Source organism: Mesocricetus auratus, unplaced genomic scaffold (assembly GCF_017639785.1).
Source record: "Mesocricetus auratus isolate SY011 unplaced genomic scaffold, BCM_Maur_2.0 Super-Scaffold_100676, whole genome shotgun sequence".
Taxonomy (NCBI): domain Eukaryota; kingdom Metazoa; phylum Chordata; class Mammalia; order Rodentia; family Cricetidae; genus Mesocricetus; species Mesocricetus auratus.
The window spans coordinates 85564646-85580809 of NW_024429266.1; positions in this window are offsets into that span (position 1 = coordinate 85564646).

Consider the following 16164-nt stretch of genomic DNA (forward strand, 5'->3'; position numbering starts at 1 on the left):
CAGGATGACTGCCTGGCCATATAGCAAGTGAGTGATAAAGGCCAGTCAGACTCTTGTCCCAGAACGCCCCCAAGGAAAGTGCTATGAGTCAGAGCCTGTCAAATTTGCAAGATAATTTGAAATTCCCATTCTCACATATTTTTGTGCCCTAGATTAAATTCTACAATTCAAGTAGCCCCTGCTCCTCTAGGCTTCAAAAGAGACTGGTCCCACTGGACTGCTATGGGGAAGAAGCTCAGGAAGTTGTCAGCCCTGGAGAGGAAAGGGAAGTCTGCTGCACTCGTGACTGGATTCTCAGGGATCCCATCAATCTTCGGTTGGAAAACACAAAGGGCATTTGACTCTCCCAGTCCCTACTGCATTGTTTCAGACAGACTTGAGTACTCTTAACACGAGGAGTCTCAGAGGCCAGAAGGGGGCTGCAAATGCCCAGAGAAGACCTCGAAAGGAGAAATCTTGGCACTCATGTGTAAGTCACCTCCAGACCACACACCCATGTTTGCCCAGACTTTCCATTCCCCAGCTTCTCCCTCATGCAGAATGACCTCCTAGAGCGCAGCCCAGCTGTGGAGAGCCTGTCTCTTCCTCCTGGGTAGAAGAACAAGATAGGACCTTGTCTAAGACCTCATCTCAGTGTGGCTGCTCCAAGCTACTCACCCCTATAGCTTAGCAGTCAAGCCAACCAGCCTCGCTCAGACCACAGATTATCAGACTATCATCTGCTGGCACCACGGTCTACCATTTCTTCCTTTGTAACAGAACCCTGACTTTAGCTGGGATTGTCGTCTTTTGGAATAAGACTACATTTCCCAGACTCCTTAGAGCTAATTGTCTGCTCAGGGAAATGTAAAAGAAACGATTCTGAAGGGCTTAGTGAGAGGCACAATCAAGGCAGCCACTCCCTCCCTCTCTGTTCATCTCCCTCATCTTGTTTCCTGGGAACAAGGAGACCCCTGGTAACAATGGCAGTCTCAAGCTAGGCGTGTGAGCAGAACTATAAAAGGAACTTGAATCTTGGTGGCACAGAACCAGAACTTGGTGGGCCCACCTTCAACCTTCTTTGATGTGATACTATAACCCCTTGTGGGGAGAAACCACTGTCGATTTAAGATTCCTGCTACGGGCAGCATGGCGTCATTCAGACCCCCAGGGTCTCAAAGGCATTAGGAAGAAGGCTCCTTGAGTCCCATTCATTTTTGTCTATTAAAAACTGAGCAGAGGAATTCAAGTCTAAACTACCTTCGCTTATTGAGGAAAAACATGTCTGTAGATTAGTTCGTTCTCATGACTCGGTTGTGTTTGATCACCACAAATTAACCTCGGACTCTTAAAACATGCGACGGAACGGCCTCCTCCATCAAAGCCGCTCATTGGCACAACCTAGACGTCCTGTTTTCCTGTCAGAAGGAAACGGACTGTTCTACAAGGGAGGTCCTCAATGAACAAGCAGGCGCTGTTACATCTTCGTTGGTGGTCATGTTCAATCCCAACTCCACGCTGAACTCTGAGAAGCAGCTTCCTTTGAACCGAGGCCAGACCCATTAGCGGCCTCGGAGGAGTGGTCGGATGTTCACAGCTGACTTGTGATCCAAGCCGCTAAGCCTCCAGCCCAGGTTTCTCCCATGGAGGGAATCCAGCTGGCCCTGGTCTTGGTAAACCATTGGCAGTCCCGCCCTCCTCATGCTGTTGTGTGAGGGGAACTTTGTCAGGGAGCAAAGGCGCTCTAGCCAGAGGGGCCTCAGAACCACAGGGGATGTGGCTGTTGCGGGAGTGCCTGTTTAAACACGAATTATTGGACTCCACCCCGAGAGTTTCCGATTCAGTAGATTTGGGGCTGAACCCAAATATCTGCAGCATTCTTAAATCCTAAGAGGAACTGATATCGCCTGCCCAAGGAGCATGTTGGGAGGGCCAGTGTCCCGTGGGAAGGGGTATTTCTCCAGGCACCTTCTTTCTGGCCTTTGGAGAATGTCCTAGACCAAGAGGTGATCTCTGCATGGCTGCCTGAGAATCCACGCCCGGGTCCCCCACCCTCTGCTTCCCAGATTCAGGTTCTCCTTCCCAGTGTTCTTCACTGTCCCCTGAGCCAGGAGCTATACAAGCTTGTGCCCTGCTGAGGTTTCCCTTACCGACCCCAGGGTGGAACTAAACAACTCACTCTCCTTCATGCCTGAATATATTTAAACGTACTGCTTTTACAGTAATTTTTAGAAAAGAATAAACAAAAAGGGTTAAGGGGAACAGACACTTTGGGAAAGTTATTGAACACATACTATGTTCCAGACCCTATAGGAAATGTTCATAGAATGACTGTCACCAAATCTGAAGTGTAAAGCAAGCTCAGAGGTCATTTGCCTGGTGTGATACAACTCATCAATGACAGATTCAATTCTAGTCGACCCGAGTCCATAGCCTGGACATCTAACTGTCCAATCACACCGCTGTTTGAAAACACTACTAATCTGGAGCTGACACTAGCAGATATAGTAAAAATGCTTACTGTGCAAGCTGTGGTGGTGTGTGTGTGTGTGTGTGTGTGTGTGTGTGTGTGTGTGTGTGTGTGTGTGTGTGAGCATGAGATTAATGCAAACTTAAAAGAAAATACCATTAATTTTTAAATTCTACTCAGACATACTTTCAACAAGGCTGGTAATTTGAGGGTGGGGGATGAAGGTCCTTACCCTCTCCATGCCAAACACAGATTTGCATAACAGATTTGCTGTGGAATTAAACATCCATGGGAGGGGCAGTCAAGGACAGCTGTCTGGGAAAGCTTCTTGCAGGGATAATAATCCAGAAAAGAGAAGAAGAAAGCAGTGTTTGGGACCTGTTGGCAAAGAGCCTATGCTCTGGGAGAGCAGGCTTGCATGACTCTCAAGGTTTCTTCGTGGAGCAGAGGCATCACAAAGGCCAGTCACAACACCTGCCGTCTGTCCTCTGAAAGCCTTCCATCCTCATGCCACACTGGAGAAACACACTGTCACTATCCACTCTACTGTGTTGTTAGACTATGAAGAGATGGTTTTCACTGTGACGTTTTAGTAGACATTTATGGTTATGCTGTGTTCCTATTTGTCCCCAGCATCCCTCACCCTCTTGCTGGGCCCCTTTGTCCCCTCAAACAGCTCTGCCTTCTGTTTTCATAAGCTCCTCTCTCTTCAGCCCTCCTCCTGCATTCTCCTAACCCCCTTTCAGCTTTCCTGCCTTGCATGCATGGACGCACAAATCTACATTCCACACAAGAGATAAAACTAATATTTGTCTTTCTGAGTCTGCCTTATTTAACACACGATTTCTTATTCCGTCCATTTTCCTGTGACTGTCAGAATCTGGGTTTTTTTTTTTACGGTTGCATAAAGTTCTACCATGGTGCATATCAAAATATTTTTATACATTCATCTGTTAATTGGCATCAGTGTGCATTCCACGTTTTGTCTATTACAATAAACGTGGATTCACAGGTAACCCCTGGGGAGTGGTGCAGCCAGGTCCGGTGGTAGCTCTATTGAGGAGTCTCCGTATTTGACTCTGTTTATGGCTTCCTTTGCGATGTATATGCTTTTTTTAATTTCATGCAATCCCATTTGTCAGTTCTTGGAATTATTCCCGGTGTTGTTGGAGGCCTTTCCAGAAATCCCTTGCCTGTGCCTAAGTCTTAAAGGGTTTTATTTATGTTTTCTTCCAGCAGTTCCGGGTTTTGAAGCCTTGTGCTGAGGTCTCTGATCCATTTTGAATTTAATTTTTGTGCAGGAGAAGAGATGTGTCTCCTATTCCATTCTTTTATATGTGGAGACCCAACTAGTTTCCTTCCCAGCACCACCTATTGAAGAGATCGCCTTTTTCTCTCATGTATGATTTTAATAGACAAACTGAAATTTGGAAATAACTGTCACCCTACATTTAATACTGAGCAAAAATGTGACATGTATCTGTAAGCAAGGTAAGAGCGTTACGAACAGACCCCCAGTGAGAGAACTGTGAAGTCTAAGATACAAGGAAGAATAAACGAAATTTAAGTGGTTTGTGTGTGAGCACATCTGCGTAAACACTGAAGTGGAAAAAATGGATGTGAGGTACACGTCTGTAATCCCAGCCCTTGGGTGGAAGCAGAAAGATTGGGAGCTCAAGGTCTTCCTTTACTGCACAACGTCACCAGCTCCGTCAACGATGGAGATGGTACTGGAAATGGTGACTCGGTGTTTGGAAAGGGGGCTGGGGGCATTCCTGACTGACCTGCAGAATTAACAAAGATGGAGTGTTGAATATCTTCAAATTGTGATTTTTCAAAGTCAGGCGATTCTTCCGGAAATACCGCCGCCAGCCCTTTAGGTGGCGCCAGCTCCCGCCTAGGTGCAGTAGACAGTGGTGCCAGTTCAAGCTCCCAACTCAAGCAATCCTTCGGGGGGGGGACGGGGGGGAGGGGAGGGGGGCTGACTTGCCTCACCACAGGTGTCCACCTCCACCATCTGCCCCCTAGTGGTGAAGGTAAAGATCCAGCTCACCCCTGCATGCCTTAGTCAGCGTTCCCTTGCTGCAAAGAGACACCATGACCTCGGCAACTCTTATAAAGGGAAGCATTTAAATGGGGCTGGCTTACAGTTCAGAGGTTTAGTCCGTTGTCAGCATGGTGGCATGCAGGCAGACGTGGTGTTGGAGACGGAGCTGAGAGAGCTACATCGGAATTCACAGGCAGCAGCAAAGACAGAACCAGTGGATCTGGCTTGGGCATTAAGGACCCAAAGCCCACTTGAAGTGACACGCCTCCTAATAATGCCACACCCCTGGTGACTAAGCGTTCAAATCTGTAAGCCTATGGGGGACCGCCATTCTATTCAAACCACCCCACTGTTTCAGGACTGAGCAACTGAGCAGCTGGACAAGGTGCTCACGGCAAGTAGAAGGGGCTGGGCTGCAGAAGGCAGCTGGCAGCTCTGGTCTGGTTCTGTTACTCACGGTGGGAGCCTTCCAATGTGCAACTGAGCAGTATAGGTCCTCGAACAAGAGACTGGGAGGTACAAAGGCGTGGGCTCAACTGGAGCCAAACAGCCAAACCGTGGGAAAGCTTTAGAATATCAGAAATATACTGAGAAAACCCCAGACCCGTGGAACTGCGCTGTGTGTGACCTAAGGACGGTGGCTTGGACACATAAGCAGAATTAAGATGTAATAACTCAACTTTGCATCAACGGCCCCCTGATACAACGCAAAATACTCAACATGACCCGTGACATTTTCATGGGAGGGGACAGGAGTTGAGATGAGGGCTCACACTAGTCGCGCTGGCCTCTATGTGTAGCCCTTGATGGCCTTGGACTTGTAATAATCCTCCTGTCCCAGCCACCATTGCCAGCTGCTAATAAAGTGTTCTGGCCAGTAATGTCTAGTCATGAGAAAACCACCCGGCACAGGCAGCTCTGGGACACTCTAGAATGCAGCTGGGCCTGGACTCTTCCAGAAAGACAATTTTGTTCTTCAAAACACAAAATCAAGGTTGGGGAGCTAGTTTACACAAAAGACACTGAGAAGACTAAGTTAAACGCTTAAACTTTGATTAGAGCTTGGACATAAAACACACACAAGTGTTCTAAAACAGGCTGACTAGAGTAATGGGAGATTAAAATGTGAGTCAGATGCTGTTGAATTGTTGATTTCCTTACTGTGGGCGCGGTGCTGTGGCTTGTTAATTATTTATGCAAACCATCTGCTCCAATTTTTAAGAGTCAAAGTGTTAAGATTTCTGCCAATTTTTTTCCCAAATGGCTCGGGATAAAAGAAATATAGAGGACAGGCAAAGAAAATGTGGTAAAGTGGTAACATGGGGTAAATCTCAAAAGCGAGTGTCACCACTCATTTCTTCTCTCAAGTTTAGCCTTAACTCAGAACGGAACACCACGCCCAGCCCATGCCATCTTCCGGAATCTTCTGCAGTTTGAACATCTCAGCCAGCTGTGAAGATGCATACCTAAGTCAGCTACCTTCCCTTTCCCAGCCTGAGGTCCTGAAGTCCCTAGGCAGCTGGTCACAGACTTCAGAGAACACAGAGCCTAGAAGTTTCTGATCCTGAGAGTTCAGAATTCACATGTCGCTTATTACGATGTGTGTGTTTGTGTGTGTGTGTGTGTGTGTGTGTGTGTGTGCTCGCGTGCTTGCATGTGCCATGTGTGCACAATTGCCCTTGGAGGCAAGAAGAGGGCATCAGATCCCCACTGGAGCTTGAGTTACAGGCCCTGGTGGAGTGTGGGTGCTGGGAAGGGGGCACAGATTCTCCTGGAGAACCGCAAGATCTCTTAGCCACTGGTTGTCTCTCCGGCCCTTAGACTTTACATTTCTAGCAAGAATCCAGGTAAGCTGACTGGGGTCCGCAGTGTGAGAATGCCTCCCCAGAGGCTACAAGCCAAGAAAGGCCACTCACAATCCACACACTTTCCAGGTCGTTGCAATGTGGCAATAACAGCCACTAGGGGGCAGCAAGCGCCTGTGTAAAGTAACTCCTTCCAGGCAAGTAATTTGAATGACCCTCAGGAAATCTACAAAGTTCTACAAAGTGGTGTCCCCATATATCGCCTCACCTGAAGCATGCAACAGTCCAGATGTAGCAAAACGCCATCACCTCTGTGTGACAGAGAAAGGAAGGCTCAGAAAGATTGCCCAAGCTGTGATTTCTCTGTGCTAAACTACCCGGAGAATCCCTCCTTTTCTCCATCACCTGTGAGGCACACAAGCAAGTTTTCCCACTTGCCAGATAATGACAGCGAGGTGGGAATAAATCAAGTAACTCCCACCATTAGTGACCAGTGGAGTTAGTAACGGGTTAATTTGAGCTCAGGTCAAATTGGGTCCCACCTGCTGCTTCCCCAAAGTCACTTGTCACCAGGAGACAAGTGTCTAGTAACACTTGCAAGTAGATCTGATGCAGTAGTCCTTAGTGATGCATGTCCCCAGTCCTCAACTTGTGACCAGTCTAGGGAAAACCAAGAGGGAAATTCCCTTTCCAAGCACCCCAGAAGACCACCAGGGTGTGGGCCAGCTATTATCCCATTTTACAACACAGCCCAGACACGTTAACCAGGTTGGCTCAGACCAAAGAACAGGAAGCTGTGGACCAGAGATCCATACTGCACATGACCTACACTAGCTGTGTTACTCTTCTCTCAGTCCTGAATCTTTTGAACCAAGCGGTGATATTGTGTTTATTATATAACAAATAAAATTTGCCTAAAGATCAGATTGCAGAGCTAGCCACACTAGTTACCCACAGAGGCAGTGGTAGTACACACCTTTAATCCCAGCACTCTGAAGAAAGAGGCAGATGGATCTCTGTGAGTTCAAGGCCAACCTGGGCTACACGAAATTGGTCCAGTATAAAAGAGAAACATAGCCAGGCATTGGTGGCACACGCCTTTAATCCTAGCACTCAGGAGGCAGAGGCAGACAGATCTCTGTGAGTTCGAGATCAGCCAGGACAGCCTCCAAAGCCACAGAGAAACCCTGTCTCAAAAAACAAAACAAACAAATAAAAGAGAAACAGAGCTCACACAAAGATGATCCCAGCACTTGGGATCAGACGCCTTTAATCCAGCACTAGGGAGGTAGAGACAGGAGTGATAAGGCTGGGCAGAGAGAGGAATGTAAGGTAGGGGGAGACAGGAGCTCAGTACAGTTTGAGCAACAGTCGTCAGTCTGAAGCAGTCTAGGCAGTCAGTCTTGAGGTCGCATTCAGTCTGAGGATTCCTAGAGAGAGGATCACCCCTTTGGTCTGAGGATTAAGTAGAGGTAAGAACTAGTGACTGGCTGTTTTACTTCTCTGATCCTTCAGCTTTCACCCCCTGATAGCTGACTCTGAGTTTTTATTATAAAGAACAATTAGAATTCATTCAACAAACATCCCGATGCTCGTAGGACATTCAGTAACTGCGAACATGCCATCAGACTCCCAAGGTCTCCCATGCTGAGTCCCGCCAGGCAAGGCCTTTCTCTCAGAGCCCTCCGCCATCTTCCCCTTGCGGAGCTAGGCTCTTCTCCCGGAACGGTGTTGGGATAATAAGGTCAGAACATTCTGCATACTGAAAACCCACCAGTGCTGATGGGAGTCGACAGTTTCTCCGTGAGTTTCAGCGAGAAGGCAGTCTTCGTCCGCTACTACCAAGATGCACAGAAGAAAGGCAGGACCTGAGGCCAGATGGGGCCTGGAGGACAGCAGAGCCTCGGATACCCTTGCCCAGGCAAAGCCCACTCCGTGCTCAGCCCTTTTATCTCCCACAGACTCGAGTCCTCAGTCTGGTTCCCCATCCTCACAGCTGTCACTCTCCACTGTGTGGAGAGACTCTGAGCATCTCCAGGAGGCCTCCGTAGAATAGCCCACCCCTCTACTAGGAAGCTACAACAGGCTCGCACACCTGCCACACAGGAGGCCGGGTAGAGGGTTGCATGTTGAGAGCTCTAGGTTAAATCCCAGTTTTAACACCCATGTAAGAAGAGCCAGGACAAACTTTTTCTACTTTTTTTTATTAAAACTAGATTTCTTTTCATACAATATAATCTGATTGTGTGTGGCTTCTCCTCCCCCAACTCCTGGAAGACTCTCCTCCCACCCAAATTTTCATTCTCTCTCTCTCTCTCTCTCTCTCTCTCTCTCTCTCTCTCTCTCTCTCTCTCTCTCTGTGTGTGTGTGTGTGTGTGTGTGTGTGTGTGTCCTCTCTCTCTCTCTCTCTCTCATTAGAAAACAAGCAGGCATCTAAGGAATAACAATAAAATAAAATAAAAACCGGAATAGGAAAAAACAGACAGGAAGAAAGAGAGTCAGAGGAAAAGGTACAGGAAACACTTATAGAGGCGGAAATACATGTATTCATTTGCACAGGAATCCCATAAAAACATAAAACTAGACAGATTAGGTAGATAGATAGATAGATAGATAGATAGATGTGTCTGTGTGTGCATATATGTGGGTGTACAAAAGACCTGTAAGAAAAAAAACAGCCCTGACAAAGTATTATGAGACAAAGAACCTCCAAAAGCCCCATTGTCTATTGGCCTTCTACTGCTGGGCCTAGGGCCTGACCTTAAGAATGGTTTGTGTACCCGATGAAACTCTCTTGGAGAAAACTAACTTTTCCTTTGTGGGCAATTATGAGCTAGAAATAGCTTCTGGATTAGGGACGAGGGCTTGTGTCCACCTCTCCTCTCGACACTGGGACCACCCAGGCCCAGACCTCTGCGGGTCCTGTGCAAGCTGCCACAGCCTTTAGGAGTTCGCATGTGCTTGGGTTAGGCAGTGTCCTCGGTGTGCTCCATCCTCTTTGGCTCTTACAATCTTTCTGCCTCCTTTTCCTCAGGGCTCCCTGAACCCTGAGGGGAGGGATTTGATCGCATTAAGGACTGAGTGTTCCAAGGTCTCTCATGGCATATTGTCCAGCTGTGGGTCTCTGTTTGTTCCCATCTGCTGCAGGAGGAAGACTTCTGGTGAAGGCTGAGCCAGGCGTTGATCTGTGAGTACAGCAAAATGTCCCTAGGAGTCATTTTATTGCTGCGTTCCTTTAACAGAACAGCTGTATTCGGTTTTCCTCTAGCTTGTCCAGTGTCAGGTTCTCGGTCACCAGAGCAGTGTTAGGGATGGGTTTCACCTCATGGAGTGGGCCTCTGACCCACTCACATGTTGCTTGGTTGCTCCCATAAGCTTTAGGGCGCTATTGCACCAACATGCCTTTGCAGGCAGGTCACCATTGCATGCCACAGTGTTTGCTTGCCTTTCTTCTTTGGTAGCATGCAGACCACCTTCCAGTGCCATGAATGCCAGTCCAGAGGGGGGAAGGCTCTACGTGGGCCACCAGCTCAACTCCCCCATGTTCACTGCATTGTGTGGGCATTGTCTTAAGAAATAGTGCCATACTGTCGGTTTGTGGAGATCAACCAATAACTTTGGCAGTGGCCTGGGTTGCTCAGGGGTTTCCATGGGATCCCTTTGGTCAGCAACTTGATTAGCTGGAACTCATTCTTGGAACTGGGGGTTTCATTTGGTGATGAGAGATGTCTGACTGCGGCTTTATCTTTCCCAATTATTTGATGGTTCCATTTAGATTTCTTTCATATGTGTATATATTTTAAGAAGATTCTACTGTGTTAGGTTTCCAAAGACCCCTTCAAAAGGTCTTTAATTTTAGCCATAGAACAAACTCTCAATACCTCTAGGAAGGGCCGCATTTTCCTCTCCTCTCCTACCATGGAAATGATAGCTCCGGGGTCTTATTCATTCTTTGATTATGGTCATTAAACAAGTGTAGGTTGACCACCCCTAGTCTGGAAACCTGAAATCCAAAATACTCCACGAGCTGAAACTTTCTTATTGCCAAAACGATGCCCCAAGTGGAAATATCTACATCTAACCTCATTTAGTGATGTTTACATTTAGGTCCCATCTTGAAGATATCTCATCATGAATATGCAAATATTCCAAAATCTGAGATACTTCTGGTCCAAAGCATTTTGGATAACAGATACCTAATCTAATATAGTGTATCATGAAGAATGTGTCTTATCCAGACTTCTATGGTCTGGATGTTGGAAACAACAAAATACATTCAGTAGATGTATGTATGTATGTATGTATGTATGTATGTATGTATGTATGTGGATTCATGACATTTAAGGGGAGGGATAAAGGAGCTACATAGTGATGTCTTTTACATTTTGTTCAGTTGCTCAGGCATAGAGGTGGGGTAGGATTAGGAGTTACTAAAAAGAAATATGACTGAAATACAAAACCAAAAGGCAGGTTTTAGTGTTTGGATTCATCGATAAGAGGTCTCTGGAACTATTTCAAACAATCCTGTTGCTGCGGACACTCCTGAACTGATACCTGGGGCAGGAGGTTTCCAAGGGGGAGGAATACCACACACCTGTGGAAACTGTAGAAGGCGATCATGAGAGACGAGAAACAGCTTCAAGTCCTTGCGAAGGGGATTCAGTTAAATTCTCCTCAACAGGGCAATGTTAATGAATTACACATGGAAATCAAGGATCTAGAAACTGAGACTCCCGACATCAAACCTCTGGGAAAGTCCTCCAACAAGGCTAGAATGGAGATGCTCTAAGCTTTGCTCAGAAGAAGAGGTCCCAGTCCAGAGTGAGGCCAGCAAATCATCCTAAGCAGTTCCCGAATCCCTGTGCCTTCTCTGTCACACTGTGACCTGAGAGCCTGGCCACTCCTGGCCTTCTGTGCACCTGCAGCTCCGACCTACACTTGGTAAAGAAGTCTTCTGATGACCTGGACCTCAGCCAGAGCTTCCAGACGACCATCTCCACCTCGTCTACCCTTCCTTTACACATGGAATTGTGCCTCTAACGTGCCCCATAGGCTTGGTTTACACATCTGCTGCCTCACGTCCAGCATCAGTGTTGAATGGTTTCTGTATCCTCAGCTCCGTAAACACTAGAGAACTGTGTTAAATGCCAGCTGGACGAACGAAATGGAGGCCCCCTGGCTGTTTCTCTGCTAAGCCTCTCCTCGATTCAATCTTGCCAACCTTTGTCTGACTTGAGCCTGATAGAGCATAACCAAACAGTGGCTGTAGAGCCCTGCAACCCTGTCAGGGTGCCATTTGTTGACCCGGCTATTAGCAGCTGTTCTGAATATGTCTGCATGTTCGAGTCAGCCAGGGATGTTTTAAAATGCTGATACTCAGGCCGTACCCTACATCAAAAGCCGAGGGCCTCCAGGATGAGGCTCAGTGGGAGAGTGCTTGTCTAGCAGGTGCAAGTCCCAGGACTCCCTCCCCGGTACCAATCACCAATCAATCAACACATAAATGCCCTAACAGGAACCTGGACCTGTTTCCAGCTCCCCGGATGATTCTAATGGGCCACCAAGGTTGAGAAGTGTTGCCTTAGCAGAAGGGAACTTTGGATTTCCAGCACCTTGCAACGTGGAAAGAATTCTCAGTTCAACCTCAAATTCATTTCCTAATCTCTCCAGGTGTGGGCTCCCAAACCTTTTCCTCCAAGCTACATGAACACCCATCCACCTGGAAGCCAGCTTAACATTTCAGCCCACCCAAGAAACCATATGTCAAAATATTTTAAAGTTATAAATGAAGTAACCAACTGTTAAGTACAGTATGTCATTTCTTCCTGACTTGATAAATTTAACGTTTTTTAATGTCAAGATTTAAAAATACATGCAAAACAGTTATTTTGTATGAGCAAAAATTTTCAAAGTAAAGCAATTGCTTGTTCACAGGCCTGGTTGTATGTCTCAGTGAGATGATGATGTTTGGAGAATAATACAGTGTTGATAGCGCATAATCAATTTATATAAATTTAGTCCACAAAATGTCTGTTTCTTAGGGCTGAGGAGATAGAGTCACCAGTGAGGTGCTTGCTGTGTGAGCATGAGAGTCTGAGGTTGGATCTCCAGCCACCAGATAAAAGCCAGCTATGACATCATGTGTCTATAACCCCAGCAGACACCTGTAGCTCACCAAACAGCCCAGAAGAGCAAGTAAGCTCTGAGTTTGGCGAGAAACCCTGTCTCAAAATAACAGGTTGGAGACAGGGCTGCAGGGGTGGCTCAACCGTTAAAAGCGCTTGCAGAGGACCTGGATTTGTCTCCTGAGTCTAGACTGTGATCTCAGCTTCCACTCGACTTCTCACAACCATCTGTCACTCATTTCCAATGTCCTTCCCTGGCCTCTGCAGGCACCTGCATGCTTGTGGGGGACATGTATACACTCAGGCACGTGCGTGTGTGTGTATGCGCACACACACACACACACACAAAAAAAAAAAAAATAAAATAGAGAATAATTGAGAGAAACACCCGACTATTAACCTCTGAACTACACACGCATGGACGGGCATGCTCGTGTGCGTGCGCGCACGCGCACACACACACACACACACACACACACACGCGCGCGCGCACACACACACAGACGCGTGCACACACATTTTAATGTATGGGGGCTGTGGAGGAGGCTTGTTCAGTAAAATACCTGCCGCACAAGCATGAGGACCTGAGTTCAGATCTCCAACACCCTTGTAAAAAGCCAGGCATGGCTCATATCTGTAATCCTATAGCTAGGGATGGTGAAGACGGGCAGATCCCTAGAGATCACTGGCCAGTGTAGCCAATCTGTGACTGTAAAGTCCAGTGAGAGACCTTGTCTTATATTGGACAGCAATATGGAAGACATCCTGTGCTAATCTCAGGCCTCCACATGAATTCACACACAAGTGCACACACACCTACATGCACATGTCCACACACAGATATGACCACCTACATACATACACTATACACTCAGACGCACACAAAAATTACATTATTGTCCTCCATTTCAACAGCTCACTATGTATGTAACTATCATAAATTTTTTTATAATGCCAGAATTGGCCAACTTAAAAAAATTGCTGAGTTAGTATGTAATTGTCAATGATATTCCTAAAGCCATAGCTTGACTGGAAATAAATAATTTAATGATCAACCTCAAATACTGTGGTGGATGCATTCATATTAAATTGGGCAGGATACCCAGCTTTTCCTATTCTCTATAAAGACTCGGCCATGACAGCCACAAAAAGCACCATTCTGTACGGGTAGATGATGCTCTAATTTTAGGAATATCGTATTATTCCTTACCAAAACACAATTTTTTTTGTCTTTCAAGACAGGATTTATCTGTGTAGCTCTGGTTGTTCTGAAACTCGCTCTGTAGACCAGGCTGGCCTGGAACTCGCAGAGACCCGCCTGCCTCTGCCTCCCGGGTGCTGGCATTCAAGGCTTGCGACACCTCACCCAGCCGCAGCTTTCTAACCAGCATTGTCCTGCTTGCTGACTACTTACCTCTGCTCATCCGTGACAGTCGCTTGTGTGCTTTTCTGTGAATTTCCCTCTGAAATGCCCTTCCTAGTTAAAGCTGACTTAAGATTGGTAATAACTGTTTCAGAGCTCACAAAACACTTTGCCTTTGAACTTAAAAGCCAATTTCTTACAGCATCTTTTTTCCAACTGGAAGAATTCTGGTGTCAAACAAAACGTTCAGTGTTTTGCCATGTTTAGCCAAGAAGAATAAATCATTTTAGATGAGAATGCACTTGAAGGAAACAGTCATGCAGGGCCAGAATCGAGTTCCCGGGAGCCAGCGAAGCTGGGAGCCTGGGGCTTTCCCAGTCTAGCCTTCTTCCCATTGGGCTCATTTTGTGGATGGAATTTTCCCATTGTCACCCAGACAGGCACCAGCTGTATCTCTTGCTTCTAGGGTTTCATTTGATAACAATAATCTTTTACTTTCTCGTTCCTTTCGTCGTGGTCATTAACTAGATCTGTTTGAAGTAAGTCATTTGCGAAGCCCTGACTAAAGGTTTTATGTGGGAGGCACCGATAACCCCCAAACTCCTTTTCCTCATTTGCCCAATGTCTGGAGGACTCCACAGATCGCCCCACCCATGACTTTCTGTTTCTCTTCAGCTCCGGAGTTTTATGTCTCTATTTCATCTTTTATAGAGATTCTGACTCATAGCCATTCTCCACAATAAAGAAACGATTAATGTAAAATGCGATTCTGTTAAAATTTGCATACATCAAATTTTTACATTCTGTAAAAAATGAAAAGGAAAATTATTTTCACATATGTTAGACTTATTTTATATATTGATACTTTAAATATATACTTTAAAAATAAAATAAAATATAAATGATAATGAGAATGCCTTTTAAAAATAATATTTTAATTTTAAAAAATTATGGTCATATTTTATATTTGTAATTGGCAATAAAGCGTGGTAATCCTGGCATCCTAATTCTATCTGGTTGCCTAGTAATATACATAAAAGACGGGGGTTACTAAGAGCAGACCATGGTGGTGCAATGACAGCAAATGAGTATACAAATTTAAATATGAGTTAGCATTTAATCTTCTAAAACTTCAAACTGATTACATTTACCATTTTTAGTTGCAAGGAATCCCTTCTTTTTGATTGGTGTCCTATGTGTGTCTGGCTGCCCACTCATAAAAGAAGGAGTGCCAAGACCCGGCACGTGTCTTGCTGTCATTCTAGCACTTGGGAGGCGACAGCGGGAGAAGCTTGAATTCGAGGCCACGCTGGGCTTCCTTTTAATGGGCCCTGAGACCTTAGCACAGCTGATGCCACGTTGGAGACACCATTCCAACCAGCGCGTAACCAAACACCTGCCAAAACAAGAACAAACATCCGATCCATCGAAGACCTAGTCCGTCGTCCTAGGATCCAGAAAAGTCCCTAACGGTGCCACCTTGCTTTTTAGCTTTGGTAGTTTTGTTTCTTTACTCACTGTTCTGGCTAACTGCTGTGTGTCTACCGGGGTGTGGTTTTTTTTTTGTACGTAAAAGACAAAGAACCGTGAGGCTCGGGGCTGCATGATTTGGGCAAGTGCCCCGTGCAGCTGCCCAACCAGCCATACAGACTTTCTGGCCGGCTTTAGGAATGTGTGCGTGTGTCCTCTGCTTAAACAACACGGCGAGGTCTTGTCTCAGGCTTTCCCTACCCCCAAAATAGAGTGGGTGCTGTGCTTCGCACCAGTTACATCTAGATGCAAATACATACAAATGTTCAGTGCCATAATGTTCCTTGGCGTCTGCAAACAGGGGCTGCAAATACTCTGGGGCTTTCTGAGTGTGTTCAGGAGTTGGAAGCTGGTGAGAAGTGAGGAAATGCACACTTAGGCTTGTCACCAAGGCTAATCTCCTTCGTCAGCTTGATTGGTTTTAGGATTACCATGGAAACACATCTCTGGGCGTCTGGATGAGGGGGTTTCTAGAAATAAAAGCCTGGCTAAGAGCCATCCCATCACAGGCTGGGGTCTGGACCGAGTAAAAGGGGAAAGGGGGTGAGCACCAGTGTTCATCCTTCTCTGCTCCCTGAGGATGTGGTGTGGCCAGTGCTCTCACAGGCCAGCATGCCTTCCCCACGGCGGTGGACCTGTGCCCCCGCACCTGCTTCCTGATGAGCACTTTGGCCACAGTAACAGATCCGGCAAGTCTGCAAGGTTGTCAAGAAGCTAAAGAATGACACACACCTGAGAGAAATGCTTTCCCAGTTCCCAGGCTTGAATCCAGAAAGTCTCCCACCCCAGATCCATGCTTTAAGTGCTTACTCCCCACACAGTAGGGAAGGATGTTTTGGGTCCAC